The sequence below is a fragment of the Hyla sarda genome, chromosome 1 (genome assembly GCF_029499605.1).
Source record: "Hyla sarda isolate aHylSar1 chromosome 1, aHylSar1.hap1, whole genome shotgun sequence".
Taxonomy (NCBI): Eukaryota; Metazoa; Chordata; class Amphibia; order Anura; family Hylidae; genus Hyla; species Hyla sarda.
Genome location: NC_079189.1, coordinates 259,954,906 through 259,969,829, shown reverse-complemented (window position 1 = coordinate 259,969,829; position 14,924 = coordinate 259,954,906). Strand labels below are relative to the sequence as shown.

At 50.2% G+C, this 14,924-nt stretch overlaps 6 pseudogenes; all 6 read right to left on the bottom strand.

Moving 5' to 3' along the window:
* Positions 1 to 427: 427 nt before the first annotated feature.
* LOC130346232 (5S ribosomal RNA) lies at positions 428 to 547 on the bottom strand (annotated as a pseudogene).
* Positions 548 to 2,222: 1,675 nt separating this feature from the next.
* LOC130324630 (5S ribosomal RNA) lies at positions 2,223 to 2,342 on the bottom strand (annotated as a pseudogene).
* A 3,671-nt stretch (positions 2,343 to 6,013) lies between these two features.
* LOC130334305 (5S ribosomal RNA) lies at positions 6,014 to 6,133 on the bottom strand (annotated as a pseudogene).
* Positions 6,134 to 9,020: 2,887 nt separating this feature from the next.
* On the bottom strand, positions 9,021 to 9,140 carry LOC130334294 (5S ribosomal RNA; annotated as a pseudogene).
* A 485-nt stretch (positions 9,141 to 9,625) lies between these two features.
* Positions 9,626 to 9,745, bottom strand: LOC130352754 (5S ribosomal RNA; annotated as a pseudogene).
* Positions 9,746 to 11,810: 2,065 nt separating this feature from the next.
* On the bottom strand, positions 11,811 to 11,930 carry LOC130352028 (5S ribosomal RNA; annotated as a pseudogene).
* Positions 11,931 to 14,924: the final 2,994 nt, after the last annotated feature.

Below are 14,924 nucleotides of genomic sequence, written 5' to 3'. Positions count from 1 at the left end.
TCCAAATCGGAGCGGAATGCGGCAACAGATTAAAATGTCAGCTGCACCCGGGATTCCCAGCCAGTCTCCCATGCTGGTACTTACCAGGCCCAAAGCTGGCTAGCAGTCTTCGATCTGACGAGAGCAGGCGCGTTCAGCTTAGGACGGCCGTTGACATCTTCTCGCCTTGTATACTGTGCATTTAAGCATCAATAAATCCTTTTCGGAATCGGAGAGGAAGGCGGCAACAGAGCAAAATGGCAATAGCACCTGGGATTGCCAGCCAGTCTCCCATGCCCGTACTTGCCGGGCAGCAGTCTGCGAACTGACAAGAACAGGCACATTCAGCTTAGGATAGCCGTAGATGGCTTCACACCCTGTATACTGTGGATTTAAGCATCATTAAATCCTTTTCCGAATCGGAGCGGAAGGCGGCAACAGATTAAAATGTCAACTGCTCCCGGGATTCCCAGCCAGTCTCCCATGCTGGTACTTACCAGGCCCTAAGCTGGTTAGCAGTCTGCGATCTGACGAGAGCAGGCGCGTTCAGCTTAGGATGGCCGTAGACATCTTCACACCCTGTATACTGTGGATTTAAGCATCAATAAATCCTTTTCGGAATCTGAGCAGAAACAGAGCAAAATGTCAACTGCACTCGGGATTCCCAGCCAGTCTCCCATGCTGTTACTTACCAGGCCCGAAGCTGGGTAGCAGTCTGCGATCTGACGAGAACAGGCGCATTCATCTTAGGATGGCCGTAGACATCTTCACACCCTGTATACTGTGGATTTAAGCATCAATAAATCCTTTTCGGAATCTGAGCGGAAGGCGGCAACAGAGCAAAATGTCAACGACACCTGGGATTCCCAGCCAGTCTCCCATGCTGTTACTTACCGGGCCCTAAGCTGGGTAGCAGTCTGCGATCTGACGAGAGCAGGCGCGTTCAGCTTAGGATGGCCGTTGACAGCTTCTCGCCCTTTCTACTGTGCATTTAAGCATCAATAAATCCTTTTCGGAATCGGAACGGAAGGCGGCAACAGAGCAAAATGTCAACAGCAGCCGGGCATTCCCAGCCAGTGTCCCATGCCGGTACTTACCGGGCCCTAAGATCTGTACCAGTCTGCGATCTGACGAGAGCAGGCGCGTTAAGCTTAGGATGGCCGTTGACAGCTTCACACTTTGTATACTGTGGATTTAAGCATCAATAAATAATTTTCGGAATCGGAGCAGAAACAGAGCAACATGTCAGCTGCACCCGGGATTCCCAGCCAGTCTCCCATGCTGGTACTTACCAGGCCCAAAGCTGGGTAGCAGTCTTCGCTCAGACGAGAGCAGGTGCGTTCAGCTTAGGACGGCCGTTGACATCTTCTTGCCTTGTATACTGTGCATTTAAGCATCAATAAATCCTTTTCCGAATCGGAGCGGAAGGCGGCAACAGATTACATTGTCAACTGCACCCGGGATTCCCAGCCAGTCTCCCATGCTGTTACTTACCGGGCCCGAAGCTGGGTAGCAGTCTGCTATCTGACGAGAACAGGCGCATTCATCTTAGGATGGCCGTAGACATCTTCACACCCTGTATACTGTGGATTTAAGCATCAATAAATTCTTTTCGGAATTCGAGCAATAGAGCAAATTGTCAATGGCAACCGGGATTCCCAGCCAGTCTCCCATGCCAGTACTTACCGGGCCCTAAGCTGGGTAGCAGTCTGCGATCTGACGAGAGCAGGCGCGTTCAGCTTAGGGTCGCCATTGACAGCTTCATGCTTTTTATACTGTGCATTTAAGCATCAATAAATCCTTTTCGGAATCGGAGCGGAAGGCGGCAACAGAGCAAAAGGTCAACGACACCTGGGATTCCCAGCCAGTCTCCCATGCTGGTACTTACCGGGCCCTAAGCTGGGTAGCAGTCTGTGATCTGACGAGCGCAGGCGCGTTCAGCTTAGGATGGCCGTTGACAGCTTTTTGCCCTTTATACTGTGCATTTAAGCATCAATAAATCCTTTTCGGAATCGGAACGGAAGGCGGCAACAGAGCAAAATGTCAACGGCAGTCGGGATTCCCAGCCAGTGTCCCATGCCGGTACTTACCGGGCCCTAAGATCTGTACCAGTCTGCGATCTGACGAGAGCAGGCGCGTTAAGCTTAGGATGGCCGTCGACAGCTTCACACCTTGTATACTGTGGATTTAAGCATCAATAAATTCTTTTCTGAATCGGAGCGGAAGGCAGCAATAGAGCAAAATGTCAACAGCACCCAGGATTCCCAGCCAGTCTCCCATGCCAGTACTTACCGGGCCCTAAGCTGGGTAGCAGTCTGCGATCTGACGAGAGCAGGCGCGTTCAGCTTAGGATGGCCGTTGACATCTTCAAGCCTTGTATACTGTGGATTTAAGCATCAATAAATATTTTTTTTAATCGGAGAGAAAGGCGGCAACAGAGCAAAATGTCAACTGCACCCGGGATTCCCAGCCAGTCTCCCATGCTGGTACTTACCAGGCCCTAAGCTGGGTATCAGTCTGCGATCTGACGAGAGCAGGCGCGTTCAGCTTAGGATGGCCGTTGACAGCTTCACACTTTGTATACTGTGCATTTAAGCATCAATAAATCCTTTTCGGAATCGGAACGGAAGGCGGCAACAGAGCAAAATGTCAACGGCAGCCGGGATTCCCAGCCAGTGTCCCATGCCAGTACTTACCGGGCCCTAAGATCTGTACCAGTCTGCGATCTGACGAGAGCAGGCGCGTTAAGCTTAGGATGGCCGTCGACAGCTTCACACCTTGTATACTGTGGATTTAAGCATCAATAAATTCTTTTCGGAAACGGAGCGGAAGGCAGCAATAGAACAAAATGTCAACGGCAACTGGGATTCCCAGCCAGTCTCCCATGCCAGTACTTACCGGGCCCTAAGCTGGGTAAAAGTCTGCGATCTGATGAGAGCAGGCGCATTCAGCATAGGATGGCCATTGACAGCTTCATGCTTTTTATACTGTGCATTTAAGCATCAATAAATCCTTTTCGGAATCGGAACGGAAGGCGGCAACAGAGCAAAATGTCGGCTGCACCCGGGATTCCCAGCCAGTCTCACATGCCGGTACTTACTGGGCCCTAAGCTGGGTAGCAGTCTGCGATCTGACAAGAGCAGGCGCGCTCAGCATAGGATGGCCGTTGACATCTTCACGCCTTGTATATTGTGGATTTAAGCATCAATAAATATTTTTATTAATCGGAGAGGAAGGCGGCAACAAAGCAAAATGTCAATGGCACCTTGGATTGCCAGCCAGTCTCCCATGCCGGTAACTGCCGGGCAGCAGTCTGCGATCTGAGGAAAGCAGGCACGTTCAGGCTTAGGATGGCCGTTGACAGCTTCACACCCTGTATATTGTGGATTTAAGCATCAATAAATCCTTTTCCGAATCGGAGCGGAAGCCGGCAACAGAACAAAATGTCAATGGCACCTTGGACTGCCAGCCAGTCTCCCATGCCGGTAACTGCCGGGCAGCAGTCTGTGATCTGACAAGAACAGGCGCATTCAGCTTAGGATGGCCGTAGACATCTTCACACCCTGTATACTGTGGATTTAAGCATCAATAAATCCTTTTCGGAATCGGAGCGGAAGGCGGCAACAGAGCAAAATGTCAACGACACCTGGGATTCCCAGCCAGTCTCCCATGCTGGTACTTACCGGGCCCTAAGCTAGGTAGCAGTCTGCAATCTGACGAGAGCAGGCGCGTTCAGCTTAGGATGGCCGTTGACTGCTTTTCGCCCTTTATACTGTGCATTTAAGCATCAATAAATCCTTTTCGGAATCGGAACGGAAGGCGGCAACAGAGCAAAATGTCAACGGCAGCCGGGATTCCCAGCCAGTGTCCCATGCCGGTACTTACCGGGCCCTAAGATCTGTACCAGTCTGCGATCTGACGAGAGCAGGCGCGTTTAGCTTAGGATGACCGTCGACAGCTTCTCACCTTGTATACTGTGGATTTAAGCATCAATAAATTATTTTCGGAATCGGAGCGGAAGGCAGCAATAGAGCAAAATGTCAATAGCACCTTGGATTGCCAGCCAGTCTCCCATGCCAGTACTTGCTGGGCAGCAGTCTGCGATCTGACAAGAACAGGCACATTCAGCTTAGGATAGCCGTAGATGGCTTCACACCCTGTAAACTGTGTATTTGAGCATCAATAAATCCTTTTCGGAATCGGAGCGGAAGGCGGCTACAGAGCAAAATGTCAACAACACCTGGGATTCCCAGCCAGTCTCCCATGCTGGTATTTACCGGGCCCTAAGCTGGGTAGCAGTCTGCGATCTGACAAGAGCAGGCGCTTTCAGCTTAGGATGGCCGTTGACAGCTTCACGCCCTTTATACTGTGCATTTAAGCATCAATAAATCCTTTTCCGAATCGGAGTGGAAGGCGGCAACAGATTAAAATGTCAACTGCACCCGGGATTCCCAGCCAGTCTCCCATGCTGGTACTTACCAGGCCCTAAGCTGGATAGCAGTCTGCGATCTGACGAGAGCAGGCGCGTTCAGCTTAGGATGGCCATTGACAGCTTCACACTTTGTATACTGTGCATTTAAGCATCAATAAATCCTTTTCGGAATCGGAACGGATGGCGGCAACAGAGCAAAATGTCAACGGCAGCCGGAAATTCCCATTCAGTGTCCCATGCCGGTACTTACCGGGCCCTAAGATCTGTACCAGTCTGCGATCTGACGAGAGCAGGCGCGTTAAGCTTAGGATGGCCGTTGACAGCCTCACACCCTGTATATTGTGGATTTAAGCATCAATAAATCCTTTTCTGAATCGGAGCGGAAGGCGGCAACAGATTAAAATGTCAACTGCACCTGGGATTCCCAGCCAGTCTCCCATGCTGGTACTTACCAGGCCCTAAGCTGGGTAGCAGTCTGCAATCTGACAAGAGCAGGCGCATTCAGCTTAGGATGGCCGTTGACAGCTTAACACTTTGTATACTGTGGATTTAAGCATCAATAAATAATTTTCGGAATCGGAGCAGAAACAGAGCAAAATGTCAACTGCACTCGGGATTCCCAGCCAGTCTCCCATGCTGGTACTTACCAGGCTCGAAGCTGGGTAACAGTCTGCGATCTGCCGAGAACAGGCGCATTCAGCTTAGGATGGCCGTAGACATCTTCACACCCTGTATACTGTGGATTTAAGCATCAATAAATTCTTTTCGGAATCGGAGCGGAAAGCGGCAACAGAGCAAAATGTCAACGACACCTGGGATTCCCAGCCAGTCTCCCATGCTGTTACTTACCGGGCCCTAAGCTGGGTAGCAGTCTGCGATCTGACGAGAGCAGGCACGTTCAGCTTAGGATGGTCGTTGACAGCTTCATGCTTTTTATACTGTGCATTTAAGCATCAATAAATCCTTTTCGGAATCGGAACGGAAGGCGGCAACAGAGCAAAATGTCAACGGCAGCCAGGATTCCCAGCCAGTGTCCCATGCCGGTACTTTCCGGGCCTTAAGATCTGTACCAGTCTGCGATCTGACGAGAGCAGGCGCGTTAAACTTAGGATGGCCGTCGACAGCTTCACACTTTGTATACTGTGCATTTAAGCATCAATAAATCCTTTTCGGAATCGGAACGGAAGGCGGCAACAGAGCAAAATGTCATCTGCACCCGGGATTCCCAGCCAGTCTCCCATGCCGGTACTTACCGGGCCCTAAGCTGGGTAGCAGTCTGCGATCTGACAAGAGCAGGCAAGTTCAGCTTAGGATGACAGTTGACATCTTCACGCCTTGTATACTGTGGATTTAAGTATCAATAAATATTTTTTTTAATTGGAGAGGAAGGCGGCAACAGAGCAAAATGTCAATAGCACCTTGGATTGCCAGCCAGTCTCCCATGCCCGTACTTGCCGGGCAGCAGTCTGCGATCTGACAAGAACAGGCGCATTCAGCTTAGGATAGCCGTAGACGGCTTCACACCCTGTATATTGTGGATTTAAGCATCAATAAATCCTTTTCGGAATCGGAGCAAAATGTCTACAGAGCTACAGAGCAAAATGTCAACAACACCTGAGATTCCCAGCCAGTCTCCCATGCTGGTACTTACCGGGCCCTAAGCTGGGTAGCAGTCTGCGATCTGACGAGAGCAGGCGCGTTCAGCTTAGGATGGCCGTTGACAGCTTCATGCCCTTTATACTGTGCATTTAAGCATCAATAAATCCTTTTCCGAATCGGAGCGGAAGGCGGCAACAGATTAAAATGTCAACTGCACCCGGGATTCCCAGCCAGTCTCCCATGCTGGTATTTACCAGGCCCTAAGCTGGGTAGCAGTCTGCGATCTGACGAGAGCAGGCGCGTTCAGCTTAGGATGGCCGTTGACAGCTTCACACTTTGTATACTGTGCATTTAAGCATCAATAAATCCTTTTCGGAATCGGAACGGAAGGAGGCAACAAAGCAAAATGTCAACGGCAGCCGGGATTCCCAGCCAGTGTCCCATGCCGGTACTTACCGGGCCCTAAGATCTGTACCAGTCTGCGATCTGACGAGAGCAGGCGCGTTAAGCTTAGGATGGCCGTCGACAGCTTCACACCTTATATACTGTGGATTTAAGCATCAATAAATTCTTTTTGGAATCGGAGCGGAAGGCCGCAATAGATCAAAATGTCAACGGCAACCGGGATTCCCAGCCAGTCTCCCATGCCAGTACTTACCGGGCCCAAAGCTGGGTAGCAGTCTGCGATCTGACAAGAGCAGGCGTGTTCAGCTTAGGATGGCCGTTGACATCTTCATGCCTTGTATACTGTGGATTTAAGCATCAATAAATATTTTTTTAATCGGAGAGGAAGGCGGCAACAGAGCAAAATGTCGATAGCACCTTGGATTGCCAGCCAGTCTCCCATGCCCGTACTTGCCGGGCAGCAGTCTGCGATCTGACAAGAACAGGCGCATTCAGCTTAGGATAGCCGTAGACGGCTTCACACCCTGTATACTGTGGATTTAAGCATCAATAAATCCTTTTCGGAATCAGAGAGGAAGGCGGCAACAGAGCAAAATGTCAACTGCACCTTGGATTGCCAGCCAGTCTCCCATGCCCGTACTTGCCGGGCAGCAGTCTGCGATCTGACAAGTACAGGCACATTCAGCTTAGGATGGCCGTAGACGGCTTCACACCCTGTATACTGTGGATTTAAGCATCAATAAATCCTTTTCGGAATCGGAGCGGAAGGCGGCTACAGAGCAAAATGTCAACTGCACCCGGGATTCCCAGCCAGTCTCCCATGGCGGTACTTACTGGGCCCTAAGCTGGGTAGCAGTCTGCGATCTGACGAGAGCAGGCGCGTTCAGCTTACGATGGCTGTTGACATCTTTACGCCTTGTATATTGTGGATTTAAGCATCAATAAATATTTTTATTAATCTGAGAAGAAGGCGGCAACAGAGAAAAATGTCAATGGCACCTTGGATTGCCAGCCAGTCTCCCATGCCGGTATCTGCCATGCAGATACTTACCAGGCCCTAAGCTGGGTAGCAGTCTGCGATCTGACGAGAGCAGGCGCGTTCAGCTTAGGATGGCCGTTGACAGCTTCACACTTTGTATACTGTGCATTTAAGCATCAATAAATCCTTTTCGGAATCGGAACGGAAGGCGGCAACAGAGCAAAATGTCAACGGCAGCCGGGATTCCCAGCCAGTGTCCCATGCCGGTACTTACTGGGCCCTAAGATCTGTACCAGTCTGCGATCTGACGAGAGCAGGCGCGTTAAGCTTAGGATGGCCGTCGACAGCTTCACACCTTGTATACTGTGGATTTAGGCATCAATAAATTATTTTCGGAATCGGAGCGGAAGGCAGCAATAGAGCAAAATGTCAACGGCAACCGGGATTTCCAGCCAGTCTCCCATGCCAGTACGTACCTGGCCCTAAGCTGGGTAGCAGTCTGCAATCTGACGAGAGCAGGCGCATTCAGCTTAGGATGGCCGTTGACAGCATAACACTTTGTATACTGTGGATTTAAGCATCAATAAATAATTTTCGGAATCGGAGCAGAAACAGAGCAAAACGTCAACTGCACTCGGGATTCCCAGCCAGTCTCCCATACTGGTACTAACCAGGCCCGCAGCTGGGTAGCAGTCTGCGATCTGCCGAGAACAAGCGCATTCAGCTTAGGATGGCCGTAGACATCTTCACACCCTGTATACTGTGGATTTAAGCATCAATAAATCCTTTTCGGAATCGGAGCGGAAAGCGGCAACAGAGCAAAATGTCAACGACACCTGGGATACCCAGCCAGTCTCCCATGCTGTTACTTACCGGGCCCTAAGCTGGATAGCAGTCTGCGATCTGACGAGAGCCGGCGCGTTCAGCTTAGGATGGCCGTTGACAGCTTCATGCTTTTTATACTGTGCATTTAAGCATCAATAAATCCTTTTCGGAATCGGAACGGAAGGCGGCAACAGAGCAAAATGTCAACGGCAGCCGGGATTCCCAGCCAGTGTCCCATGCCGGTACTTTCCGGGCCTTAAGATCTGTACCAGTCTGCGATCTGACGAGAGCAGGCGCGTTAAACTTAGGATGGCCGTCGACAGCTTCACACCTTTTATACTGTGGATTTAAGCATCAATAAATTATTTTCGGAATCGGAGCGGAAGGAAGCAATAGAGCAAAATGTCAACGGCACCTGGGATTCCCAGCCAGTCTCCCATGCCGGTACTTACCGGGCCCTAAGCTGGGTAGCAGTCTGCGATCTGACGAGAGCAGGCAAGTTCAGCTTAGGATGACAGTTGACATCTTCACGCCTTGTATACTGTGGATTTAAGTATCAATAAATATTTTTTTTAATTGGAGAGGAAGGCGGCAACAGAGCAAAATGTCAATAGCACATTGGATTGCCAGCCAGTCTCCCATGCCCGTACTTGCCGGGCAGCAGTCTGCGATCTGACAAGAACAGACGCATTCAGCTTAGGATAGCCGTAGACTGCTTCACACCCTGTATATTGTGGATTTAAGCATCAATAAATCCTTTTCGGAATCGGAGCAAAATGTCTACAGAGCTACAGAGCAAAATGTCAACAACACCTGAGATTCCCAGCCAGTCTCCCATGCTGGTACTTACCGGGCCCTAAGCTGGGTAGCAGTCTGCGATCTGACGAGAGCAGGCGCGTTCAGCTTAGGATGGCCGTTGACAGCTTCATGCCCTTTATACTGTGCATTTAAGCATCAATAAATCCTTTTCCGAATCGGAGCGGAAGGCGGCAACAGATTAAAATGTCAACTGCACCCGGGATTCCCAGCAAGTCTCCCATGCTGGTACTTACCAGGCCCTAAGCTGGGTAGCAGTCTGCGATCTGACGAGAGCAGGCGCGTTCAGCTTGGATGGCCGTTGACAGCTTCACACTTTGTATACTGTGCATTTAAGCATCAATAAATCCTTTTCGGAATCGGAACGGAAGGAGGCAACAAAGCAAAATGTCAACGGCAGCCGGGATTCCCAGCCAGTGTCCCATGCCGGTACTTACCGGGCCCTAAGATCTGTACCAGTCTGCGATCTGACGAGAGCAGGCGCGTTAAGCTTAGGATGGCCGTCGACAGCTTCACACCTTATATACTGTGGATTTAAGCATCAATAAATTCTTTTCGGAATCGGAGCGGAAGGCAGCAATAGAGCAAAATGTCAACGGCAACCGGGATTCCCAGCCAGTCTCCCATGCCAGTACTTACCGGGCCCGAAGCTGGGTAGCAGTCTGCGATCTGACGAGAGCAGGCGCGTTCAGCTTAGGATGGCCGTTGCCATCTTCACGCCTTGTATACTGTGGATTTAAGCATCAATAAATATTTTTTTAATCGGAGAGGAAGGCGGCAACAGAGCAAAATGTCAATAGCACCTTGGATTGCCAGCCAGTCTCCCATGCCCGTACTTGCCGGGCAGCAGTCTGCGATCTGACAAGTACAGGCACATTCAGCTTAGGATGGCCGTAGACGGCTTCACACCCTGTATACTGTGGATTTAAGCATCAATAAATCCTTTTCGGAATCGGAGCGGAAGGCGGCTACAGAGCAAAATGTCAACTGCACCCGGGATTCCCAGCCAGTCTCCCATGGCGGTACTTACTGGGCCCTAAGCTGGGTAGCAGTCTGCGATCTGACGAGAGCAGGCGCGTTCAGCTTACGATGGCTGTTGACATCTTTACGACTTGTATATTGTGGATTTAAGCATCAATAAATATTTTTATTAATCGGAGAAGAAGGCGGCAACAGAGAAAAATGTCAATGGCACCTTGGATTGCCAGCCAGTCTCCCATGCCGGTATCTGCCGGGCAGCAGTCTGCGGTCTGAGGAGAGCAGGCACGTTCATGCTTAGGATGGCCGTTGACAGCTTCACACCCTGTATATTGTGGATTTAAGCATCAATAAATCCTTTTCCGAATCGGAGCGGAAGGCGGCAACAGATTAAAATGTCAACTGCACCCGGGATTCCCAGCCAGTTTCCCATGCAGATACTTACCAGGCCCTAAGCTGGGTAGCAGTCTGCGATCTGACGAGAGCAGGCGCGTTCAGCTTAGGATGGCCGTTGACAGCTTCACACTTTGTATACTGTGCATTTAAGCATCAATAAATTCTTTTCGGAATCGGAGCGGAAGGCAGCAATAGAGCAAAATGTCAACGGCAACCGGGATTCCCAGCCAGTCTTCCATGCCAGTACGTACCTGGCCCTAAGCTGGGTAGCAGTCTGCGATCTGACGAGAGCAGGAGCGTTCAGCTTAGGACGGTCATTGACAGCTTCATGCTTTTTATACTGTGCATTTAAGCATCAATAAATCCTTTTCGGGATCGGAACGGAAGGCGGCAACAGAGCAAAATGTCAACTGCAGCCGGGATTCCCAGCCAGTGTCCCATGCCGGTACTTACCGGGCCCTAAGATCTGTACCAGTCTGCGATCTGACGAGAGCAGGCTCGTTAAGCTTAGGATGGCCGTCGACAGCTTCACACCTTGTATACTGTGGATTTAAGCATCAATAAATTCTTTTCGGAATCGGAGCGGAAGGCAGCAATAGAGCAAAATGTCAACGGCAACCGGGATTCCCAGCCAGTCTCCCATGCCAGTACGTACCTGGCCCTAAGCTGGGTAGCAGTCTGCGATCTGACGAGAGCAGGCGAGTTCAGCTTAGGACGGCCATTGACAGCTTCATGCTTTTTATACTGTGCATTTAAGCATCAATAAATCCTTTTCGGAATCGGAACGGAAGGCGGCAACAGAGCAAAATGTCAACTGCATCCGGGATTCCCAGCCAGTCTCCCATGCCGGTACATACTGGGCCCTAAGCTGCGTAGCAGTCTGCGATCTGACGAGAGCAGGCGCGTTAAGCTTAGGATGGCCGTCGACAGCTTCACACCTTGTATACTGTCGATTTAAGCATCAATAAATTATTTTCGGAATCGGAGCGGAAGGCAGCAATAGAGCAAAATGGCAACGGCACCCGGGATTCCCAGCCAGTCTCCCATGCCAGTACTTACCGGGCCCTAAGTTGGGTAGCAGTCTGCGATCTGACGAGAGCAGGCGTGTTCAGCTTAGGATGGCCGTTGACATCTTTACTCCTTGTATATTGTGGATTTAAGCATCAATAAATATTTTTTTTAATCGGAGAGGAAGGCGGCAACAGAGCAAAATGTCAATAGCACCTTGGATTGCCAGCCAGTCTCCCATGCCCGTACTTGCCGTCAGCAGTCTGCGATCTGACAAGAACAGGCACATTCAGCTTAGGATAGCCGTAGACGGCTTCACACACTGTATACTGTGGATTTAAGCATCAATAAATCCTTTTCGGAATCGGAGCGGAAGGTGGCTACAGAGCAAAATGTCAACAACACCTGGGATTCCTAGCCAGTCTCCCATGCTGGTACTTACCGGGCCCTAAGCTGGGTAGCAGTCTGCGATCTGACGAGAGCAGGCGCGTTCAGCTTAGGATGGCCGTTGACTTCTTCACGCCTTGTATACTGTGGATTTAAGCATCAATAAATATTTTTTTTAATCGGAGAGGAAGGCGGCAACAGAGCAAAATGTCAATAGCACCTTGGATTGCCAGCCAGTCTCCCATGCCTGTACTTGCCGGGCAGCAGTCTGCGATCTGACAAGAACAGGAGCATTTAGCTTAGGATAGCCATAGACGGCTTCACACCCTGTATACTGTGGATTTAAGCATCAATAAATCCTTTTCGAAATCGGAGCAAAATGTCTACAGAGCTACAAAGCAAAATGTCAACAACACCTGGGATTCCCAGCCAGTCTCCCATGCTGGTACTTACCGGGCCCTAAGCTGGGTAGCAGTCTGCAATCTGACGAGAGCAGGCGCGTTCAGCTTAGGATGGCCGTTGACAGCTTCTCGACCTTTATACTGTGCATTTAAGCATCAATAAATCCTTTTTGGAATCGGAACGGAAGGCGGCAACAGAGCAAATTGTCAACTGCACCCGGGATTCCCAGCCAGTCTCCCATGCCGGTACTTACTGGGCCCTAAGATGCGTAGCAGTCTGCAATCTGACGAGAACAGGCGTGTTCAGCTTAGGATGGCCGTTGACATCTTCACGCCTTGTATACTGTGGATTTAAGCATCAATAAATATTTTTTTTAATCGGAGAGGAAGGCGGCAACAGAGCAAAATTTCAATAGCACCTTGGATTGCCAGCCAGTCTCCCATGCCCGTACTTGCCGGGCAGCAGTCTGCGATCTGACAAGAACAGGCGCATTCATCTTAGGATAGCCGTAGAATGCTTCACACCCTGTATACTGTGGATTTAAGCATCAATAAATCCTTTTCGGAATCGGAGCGGAAGGCGGCTACAGAGCAAAATGTCTACAACAACTGGGATTCCCAGCCAGTCTCCCATGCTGGTACTTACCGGGCCCTAAGCTGGGTAGCAGTCTGCGATCTGACAAGAACAGGCGCATGCATCTTAGGATAGCCGTAGAATGCTTCACACCCTGTATACTGTGGATTTAAGCATAAATAAATCCTTTTCGGACTCGGAGCAGAAGGCGGCAACAGAGCAAAATGTCAACGGCAGCCGGGATTCCCAGCCAGTGTCCCATGCCGGTACTTACCGGGCCCTAAGATCTGTACCAGTCTGCGATCTGACGAGAGCAGGCGCGTTAAGCTTAGGATGGCCGTCGACAGCTTCACACCTTGTATACTGTGGATTTAAGCATCAATAATTCTTTTCGGAATTCGAGCAATAGAGCAAAATGTCAACGGCAACCGGGATTCCCAGCCAGTCTCCCATGCCAGTACTTACCGGGCCCTAAGCTGGGTAGCAGTCTGCACTCTGATGAAAGCAGGCCCTTTCAGCTTAGGATGGCCATTGACAGCTTCATGCTTTTTATACTGTGCATTTAAGCATCAATAAATCCTTTTCGGAATCGGAACGGAAGGCGGCAACAGATTAAAATGTCAACTGCACCCGGGATTCCAGCCAGTCTCCCATGCTGGTACTTACCAGGCCCTAAGCTGGGTAGCAGTCTGCGATCTGACGAGAGCAGGCGCGTTCAGCTTAGGATGGCCGTTGACAGCTTCTCACTTTGTATACTGTGCATTTAAGCATCAATAAATAATTTTCGGAATCGGAGCAGAAACAGAGCAAAATGTCAACTGCACCCGGTATTCCCAGCCAGTCTCCCATGCTGGTACTTACCAAGCCCGAAGTTGGGTAGCAGTCTGCGATCTTACAAGAGCAGGCGCATTCAGCTTAGGATGGACGTTGACAGCTTCTTGCCCTTTATACTGTGCATTTAAGCATCAATAAATCCTTTTCGGAATCGGAACGGAAGGCGGCAACAGAGCAAAATGTCAACGGCAGCCAGGATTCCCAGCCAGTGTCCCATGCCGGTACTTACTGGGCCCTAAGCTGCGTAGCAGTCTGCGATCTGACGAGAGCAGGCGCGTTCAGCTTAGGATGGCCATTGACATTTTCACACCTTGTATACTGTGGATTTAAGCATCAATAAATATTTTTTTAATCGGAGAGGAAGGCGGCAACAGAGCAAAATGTCAATAGCACCTTGGATTGCCAGCCAGTCTCCCATGCCCGTACTTGCCGGGCAGCAGTCTGCGATCTGACAAGAACAGGCACATTCAGCTTAGGATAGCCGTAGACGGCTTCACACCCTGTATACTGTGGATACTGTGGATTTAAGCATCAATAAATCCTTTTCGGAATCGGAGCAAAGTGTCTACAGAGCTACAGAGCAAAATGTCAACAACACCTGATATTCCCAGCCAGTCTCCCACGCTGGTACTTACCGGGCCCTAAGCTGGGTAGCAGTCTGTGATCTGACCAGAGCAGGCGCGTTCAGCTTAGGATGGCCGTTGACAGCTTCTTGCCCTTTATACTGTGCATTTAAGCATCAATAAATCCTTTTCGGAATCAGAGAGGAAGGCGGAAACATAGCAAAATGTCAATAGCACCTTGGATTGCCAGCCAGTCTCCCATGCCCGTACTTGCCAGGCAGCAGTCTGTGATCTGACAAGAACAGGCACATTCAGCTTAGAATAGCCGTAGACGGCTTCACACCCTGTATACTAAGGATTTAAGCATCAATAAATCCTTTTCGGAATCGGAGCGGAAGGCGGCAACAGATTAAAAAGTCAACTGCAACCGGGATTCCCAGCCAGTCTCCCATGCTGGTACTTACCAGGCCCTAAGCTGGGTATCAGTCTGCGATCTGACGACAGCAGGCGCGTTCAGCTTAGGATGGCCGTTGACAGCTTCACACTTTGTATACTGTGCATTTAAGCATCAATAAATCCTTTTCGGAATCGGAACGGAACAGAAGGCGGCAACAGAGCAAAATGTCAACTGCACCCGGGATTCCCAGCCAGTCTCCCATGCCGGTACTTACTGGGCCCTAAGCTGGATAGCAGTCTGCGATCTGACGAGAGCAGGCGCGTTCAGCTTAGGATGGCCGTTGACATCTTT